This window comes from Protopterus annectens, chromosome 1.part0, assembly GCF_019279795.1.
Source record: "Protopterus annectens isolate FY-2018-M chromosome 1.part0, PAN1.0, whole genome shotgun sequence".
Taxonomy (NCBI): Eukaryota; Metazoa; Chordata; order Ceratodontiformes; family Protopteridae; genus Protopterus; species Protopterus annectens.
Window position 1 is genome coordinate 355,457,466 of NC_056725.1, and position 7,932 is coordinate 355,465,397.

A 7,932-nucleotide genomic window follows, 5' to 3' on the forward strand; every position below is an offset into this window, starting at 1 on the left:
CACCTCCTTCAGCCTCCAGATTGGAGGTTAAACTTTTTCTTAAAGGTGTCCTCCACATCACACCTCCCAGGAAACCAGTGCCACCTCCTTGGGATCTTAACTATATGCTAACTCTGGTTCCATTTGAGCCTGCAGTCTTGGCTCCATGGATGTTTTGCACTTAGAAAACAGTCCTCCTGGCTTCTGCTAGGAAGGATTCTGAGATTCAGGCCTCGATGCCATCCCTTCCTTTCTTGGGTTTCCACAAGGATGGAGTGTCTGAAAAAAGAACAGATGGGTGAAATCTTACCATAACCATAGATGTCCTCCTCTTCTATGTTGCAGTATTCTTACTGTGGAATCCTTCGCCTAAGGTGACAGGAACGTCGGCGCCAATAAAACGCTTTCAGCCTGGTTGCTGTTGGTGTGTGGGACGTCACACGGAGGACCATAAACCAGAGACCTTAAATATGATGTTTGCAAGCACAGACCTCAGAACTAACTGCCCAGTTGGACAGCAGCCTAAGAGATGCCAAAAGATGTCCTCCAGACTGGTGGAATGCCACAGACTGTCCAAAAATTACCCTAGTGCCGGTAGGGGCTTTATGTAGGCCCCACAGACCTGTGTTTATATAAGTAGGGGGTCAGGAGGGAGGGAAGGAATACTGCAACAGGGAAGTGGAAGACCTCTATGGTTATGGTTAGATTTTACACAACTACTCTATGTCCTTCTATTCTCAAGCTGCAGTATTCTTATTGTGGGAGAGTACCACAGCTCATAAAGAAGGAAAGGTGGAGGTAGAGGTAGCAGATTCCAGAAATCCTTGCAAAACCTGCTCTGGAGATTTGGTCCAGTTTGTAATGTTTGGTGAAGGTATGTACAGTGGACCAGGTAGCTGCCTAAGGATGGCAGCAGTGTCTAGGCCTTTGAAGAAGGCTTTGGAGGAAGCAAAATCTCCAGCAGAATGAACACTGATCCTGATTCAGGTCTTTTCCGTAGTATAAGAAGCATAAACAAATAGTTTTCTTGATCTAACAGGAAATGGTCTGTTTGGAGACTGCCTTGCCCAGGGCTCTGGGATGGAAGGAAACAAAGTTGATTTGATTTTCTGATGGACTTGGTTTTGTCCAGATACAATCTTAATTGTCTGTGAACATCCAGGCAGTGTTGTATCCTCCAACTGTCATTCTGGGGAGAGGAGAAGGTAGGTAAGCAAATGGACTGATTTAATGACAGCTCGTTGATCACTTTGGACGTGAAGGAGGGGTTGGTGCACAGGGTCACCCTGACTTTATGGAAGATACTGTAAGGAAGGCATGCCATGAGTGCCTGTAACTCTGAGACCCTTCTTGCTGAAGCAAGGGCTACCAGCAAAACTGTTTTCCATGTGCACACCTGCAGGGATGCAGAAGTGGCTGGTTCAAATGGAGCCAGGATAAGCTTCTCCAGGATATAATTTAGGTCCCATGGTGGTGGGGTAGGCTTTCTGGATGGTCTTGTGTGTAAGACCCCTTTTAAGAACAATTTTACATCCAACCTAGAGAGTAAAGGAGGTTCCAGGGGTAGGCAGGCAAAGATAGCAGAAAGGTGCACTTTCAATGAAAAGTATGAAAGGTCTGCTTTAATCAGCTCACAAACATAAGCTAAGACTAAAGGGACATCCACTAGAAGGGAGTCCTTATGTCTTTGGAGACAACATTTGGAGAATCTTTCCCATTTAGAAATGTAGGATTTTTTGCATTAGGTTTCCTGGCCTCTGCAGGATAGAGAGCATGTCCTCTGTGTAGCAGTGTCTGAAGGGTACTAGAAGTTTATCAAGCAGAGAGTTAGGTTCAGCATCTCTAGGTGTGGATAAATGGATGGATAAGAGTTCCCTTCTGTTCTGTAAGTCCACCTTGTGAGGTAACTTGTGGTGACTGCCCTTGGCAAGGGACTGTAGAAGGGAGAGCCAGTGCTGCCTTGGCCAGTAGGGAGTCACCAGCAAAATTTTTGGCACATCTCTCCTGATATTCATGAGGACTTTCAGAATGAGAGGGAAGGGTGGAAACACATACAGAAATCGTCCCTTCCATGAGATGGTGAAGGCATCCACTCTCCAAGGTAGGGGAGACTGGCGTTTGGTACAGAATTCTCAGTCGTCTGCTCTGGGGGGAGGCAAACAGATCTATATGTGGTGTACCCCATCGGTAGACAATGTCTTGGAAAACTTCCCTGTGTAACATCCACTTGTGATGTAGACAGAATGATCTGCTTAGAGCATCTGCCTGATGGTTGTCCTGGGAAGGGATGTATGTTGCCTGTAGAGATAAGTTGTTCTGTGAGGCTAATTCCCAAATTTGCACTGCCTGCCTGCATAGAAAGTAGGACCTGGTCTCCCGTTTGTTGATGTACCGTGTGACAGTGGCATTGTCTGTGATGATTAGCAGAGGGCCTGGCTCAAGTATAGGGAGGAAAGCCTTCAGGGCTAAAATAACCACCGTCATTTCCCTGACAGTGATATGTTTCCTCAGGAGGGATGGCTGCCAAGGTGCTTGTACCCAGATTCCCTTCATGGTAACCCCTCAGCCCAGAACAAAGGCATGTGTGTGCATATGTTGAGCTGGTGTGGGGGATAGGAGGGGTAGTCCTGGATTCCTCAGGTGGTGGATACAACAAGTTTAAAGTTCTGTTTGTAGACGAAGTAGGAAGGGTATTTGGAAGTCTAGAGGATGGCTGTGCTGGGACCACACACTCTTTAGATAACACTGCAGCTTCCTCCTGTGTATCCTGGCTAGGGGAAGCATAAGGAATGTGGTTGCCATCAGACCCAGAAGGTGGACAAACTGTCTTGCTGACAGCTGGTCTATCTGGAGGAGGTCCTGGAAATGGTTCATCAGGGAGGCAACTTTGTCTTGGGGGTAAAAATGCTTTCATAAGGTCTGTCCGAATCCTGCAACTCAGGAAGACCTTGTCTTGTTCTGGGGATAGGGATGACTTGGGGAGGTTCAGTGTGAAACCTAGTCTCTGACGTAGGGACAGAGAACTAGAGATGATTTTTGAGGGTCTCTTCTTTTTTCTGCAAGAATTAGAATATCGTCTAGGTAGGGATAGATCTGTATGCCCTTTGTCCTCTAGAAGGCTATGGAGGGAGCTAGGCATTTGATGAAAACCCTTGGTACAGTGGACAAACCAAAGGGCAAGGCAGTAAACTGAAAATGAGAGCAAGGCCCAGCAAAGCCTAAGAATTTCTTGTGGTTTAGGTGTATAGGGATGTGGAGGTAAGCTTCAGGCTCCTCCTCGGCAAGAGAGACTGATGTAATGGCGCCGGCTGCCTGTTTTTAAACCCCTGACAACCTGACGTCATGAAAGAAGCAACTGCATCCATCGCAGAAATACTAAGATTCTGGTATTCAGGCCGACTGAGGGCTACCTGCAGGCAGATAACCAAAGTGTGATGACTGCAACAGTGAAACAAGAAGAACATCAGCATTCTGAAAGAGGGAACTTTTAGAAAAAGACTTGGAACAGACAAGTCCAGGATTGGTCTCCATAGTCCATCCTTTTTTGGGACATGGAAAAGTCAGTAAAAAACCTTTTCCCTCTTGTCCTGATGGGACAGGGTTCTATGGTGCCTTGTGCCTCTAGATCCTGGATAATGTGGGAAATCAGGTGAAGCTGATTCTTGGGTGGAAAAGGAATGTCCTGTGGGGTGGAGGTCTTTCCTGCTAGGACAGGAAATATCCTTTTTCCATTACTGCCAGCACAGAGCAGTCCATAGTGATTTATTTCGAAAGGGGCAGACAGTGAGAGACGGGAAGACAGGGGGAGATAGGCAAGGCAGTCAAGCATTGTTGCCATTATTTCTATCCTGAAAGGACCATCTTTGGGCTGGCTGAGAAGAGGTAGTCCTAGAAGAGGATTGCCTCCTAGTCCCTTTCCTATGCCTGGTAGAAGGGGTGGTCGTGGAGGGGGCCCTTCTGACATAGGATGTTTTGGCAGGGTAATTTCTATAGTACTTAGGTATAGGAGATACCAGCAGGTGTTTAATATCTTGTAGCTCTTTGCTCTCTCCCGTAGGTGTTTAAAATGTTCTGCAGCCTACTTACCAAACAGAAGGTTATGGTCAAGAGGAGCATCTAAGATTTTGGACTTAAAATCTTCTGCCAGTGGCTGTGGCCTAAGCCAGGAGCATCTTTGCAGAACTGATGCAGTTGTAGCTGATCTAAAAGAGGCCTCTGAAGCATCATAACTGCATCTAATTGAGTGCCTGGCCACCTAGGATATCAGGAATAGTTTAGATGCTACTTCAGTTTTGTTAGGAGACTCCGACAGGGAGTTGAGTAGTGTAGAGGAATGGGATACCAAGTCCAAGGCATATGTCACCATATGGGTTTGGCAGTTAATTATTTGGCAGTTAATTACCCTGAAGGCCAGGCTGGAAGAGGTGCAAGTCTTCTTGCCCAGCCTATCCATAATTTTACTGTCTACATCTGAAGGTGAGAGATGAAAAATGGAGCAGTCTATATGGTCTATCTGGGGCCACTGCTATAACAGCAGCGTACGCCAAGGGGGGGGTGTTACTAGGAATGTGTGGTCATCAGGCACCTTTTAGAAAAGGTCTGGTCTCTTTGGAGTAGGTGGCCAAGAGTCAGGGTTCTTAGAGCAAGAAGCATTTGCATCAAGGTATGCAGGGATCACTGCAGGGATGGCAGATGGGGAGGGTGATTCAACATGCAACACCACAAAATATCTTTGAGTTTGTCATTTGGGAAACATCCCATTTGAAATATTCTTTCATCTCGGTGATAGTTTCACCAAATGTTATGTCCTCTGTAGGGGAATCGGTTTCAGTAGAATCCTCATCTGGAGAATAATATTCCAGGGGGGAGGCTATTTGGGATGAGTAGGTGATAGATGCCTCAGAGCAAGAGGAGAGGGCCTCTTCTTCTTCTTCCTGGTGAATGGAGAGAAGGAGTGAGGTAAGAGAAGCAGGCCTAGGGCTGAACACTGGAATAGAGGGGGCTGGGGAGGTGGGTAGGCCTAAGGGCCATGAAGGCCTGTATCAGGGACGGAGTAAAAAACTGCCACTCTGGTTGTCCTTCAGGAGGAGTACACAAATGTTTAGTTTTTTCCATCTTTTTAAAGGAGTAGTTTTGGGAGACACTGTAGGCCTCGATTCTGGGGCCTTGCCATAAGAAGGAGACTCTGATTCCAGAGATCCATAACAGCGTCCGGTGGAACCTGGTTCCCCCTCGACTTCGGAAATAACCAACGCCCGAGATATCTCCGCAGACATGTCAGTCGACGCTTCGGAAATGGCTTCCTCAAGGGAAGCTGTAGAAGCAGACTGCTCTAGCATATGTCCCTCAACCCCTATATCGGCGGTTGGTGGGGCATCTTGACGACAGAGAGGCAGTGTTAATAAAATATAAAACTCTGGCCTTTTTCTTTGGTGGCTCCATCGGGTCGGCCGATATTGGATCCATCCTAAGGGCTAGCTTCTTAAGCCTCTGATTACATGGGTACAGATTAAGGGCAGCCAGACGGATTACAAAAGTTTTAGGGACAAAGGACTGGCAGATGGAACAGGAGGTACGGTCGCGTTCCCGACCTAGACAAAAGGCGCAACAGTCATGGGTATCCTTATGCGGAATCTGATGCCTGCGTCTGCATTTACCTTTCTTAGCAGACATCATCTATTGTAAAACCAGCAAACCAAGCTCAAGCAATTAATGTAAGTAAGAAATCCCCAACAGGTACTTAGCTTTAGATATCTTGATAGAGAGGAGTGATGCGATCGATCTGACGTTCGACAGCAGCAGAAAAGTTCTGAGGTCTGTGTGCGCAGACATCACATTTAAGGTCCCTGGTTTATGGCCCTACGTGTGACGTCCCATGCACCAACAGCAATGAGGCTGAAAGCTTTTGTATAGGAGCCGTCGTTCGGGTCGCCTGAAGCAGAGAATCCCACAATAAGAATACTGCAACATGAGAATAGCAGGACATCTAGTCCATCTTTCATGCCTAAAGTGCTGAATGACTTGTTTCTTAATCACTCTATCCAACCGCCCACCTTTTTCCCTTCTCCTCAGTCCTCTAGTGAGATGAAATTGCATACCTTAGATGTACACAAGCAACTCAGATTTTACTTTGACAAGACAAAAGCTGTAAGGAAGTCAGATCAGCTCTCTGTGTCGTTTCATCCCAGGGCTCTGGGTTTACCTGTTTCTGAACAAACCCTTTCATCTTGGACTTCTAAGGCTACTACATTACATTTTGTAATGTTTTTCATGGAAAATCACTGCCTTCTTCAGACAGAGCTCATTCCACCATACAGACCAGTTGCTTCGTCAGAGGCTTTCTTTAAAGCCCTGGACAATAATTCAATTTTGAAGGCAACTACTTGGTCTTCAGTCCATAACTTTACCAAACATTACAAGTTGGACACTATCGCTCGGTCCAGGGCAGGTTTTGCTACAGCTGTTCTGCATGGATTTGTAGAGAATTCTTCCTCACATTCTTCTCCTCCTCCTCCTCCCTAGGTTCCCACTAAGCTTTAGCACTATCCCATGTGTAAAGAACACTGCAACACTGAATAAAAGGACATAGAATAGTTGTGTAAAATCTTATCATAACCACAGATGTTCTTCTTTCCTATGTTGCAGTATTCTGTCCCTCCCGCCTTCTCCCTGCAACTTGTCCCTTTCAAGGATGACTCCTTTTATACCTTAGGACTGTTCTTCATGGAGCCTCCTTGTTTTGAGGATGGTACAGGTGGATGTCCTTTTATGGCTGATGCTGTCAGAGCCTACGTGCAATGTCCCATGCACTGGCAGCAGTGGCTATAAGCTTTTGTATACAGGCCGGACGTTGGGTATTTGGTCGGAAGACAACCCCATGTGCAAACAATACTGCAACACAGAAGAAAAGGGCACCTATGGTTATGGTAAGATTTTACACAACTCTACTTTCGGAACTAAAAATATCTATTTTCACCTTATCTTTGATTTCAGAACTATTCTAATACCTCAAAATAACTGATTTGCTTCTTAAAAATTTTACTATGCTTTTTTGCAAAATGACTGCCAGTATGGCTTGACATATCAATGTCAAAGTTTTTCTTGAAGCCTCTTTCCTATAATCCATTTCAAGTCTGCTTTATACGAGTCATGCTAGACATAAATTGTGGTGCATACCCATGCCACTGACACAACAGGATTAGTGCCAATCACTGTTTTCTTGTACAACTTCTGTAACAGGACAACTTTTTATTTCATGAAAGGCCCATACCAGTCTCTCTCACGTCTTGTTTTACAGTATACTAAGGAGTCAAAACAGCTGCAACCAAAAAATGAAGCTAAATTGAAGGCCTTTGTTCAAAGTATCTTTTTGTAGCCCAAGAAGTACTGAAATCCCCACCCCCCCCAACACACACACTTTTCCTTAATCTGCCAAAACTGTCACTGCTCTGAAGGATCCTTGCAGTTTCATGTATAAGTGACACATGCAACTGAAAAAGAATTTGAAAGTAATTATGTTCCCTAGTGCCAGCAGGGGAAAGATTAATCTGATGTTGTCAATTTTCATTTTATCCTTGAAATGTGGGATCAGTTCCAGCACTCGGAACTGACTCTGCCGTTACTACAGCTCGTGCCAACCAAAATCTATCAGGGTTCATGTCTACCCATAATGCCTTTCTCCCAATCACCTCAGATCTTATCTGCCGCTTTTCCGGCCAGACACATTCACCAGAGCTCTCGAACTTAGTTTCACTTTTTGAATAATTTGCCCCTCTACCTTTTTAATTTCTTCTCCGTGTGTGTATTCCCATTCCACACACTCAGGTGTATTCTCTGCTATCATTGCTGATCGCTTTTTCCCCCCCATACACTTGTGTACTTCTTAACTATCACTGCCGAGTTTCTTTTTTCCTTCCTTCTTGTTTTTCACTTTAAAGAAAAAATAAGTTGCGT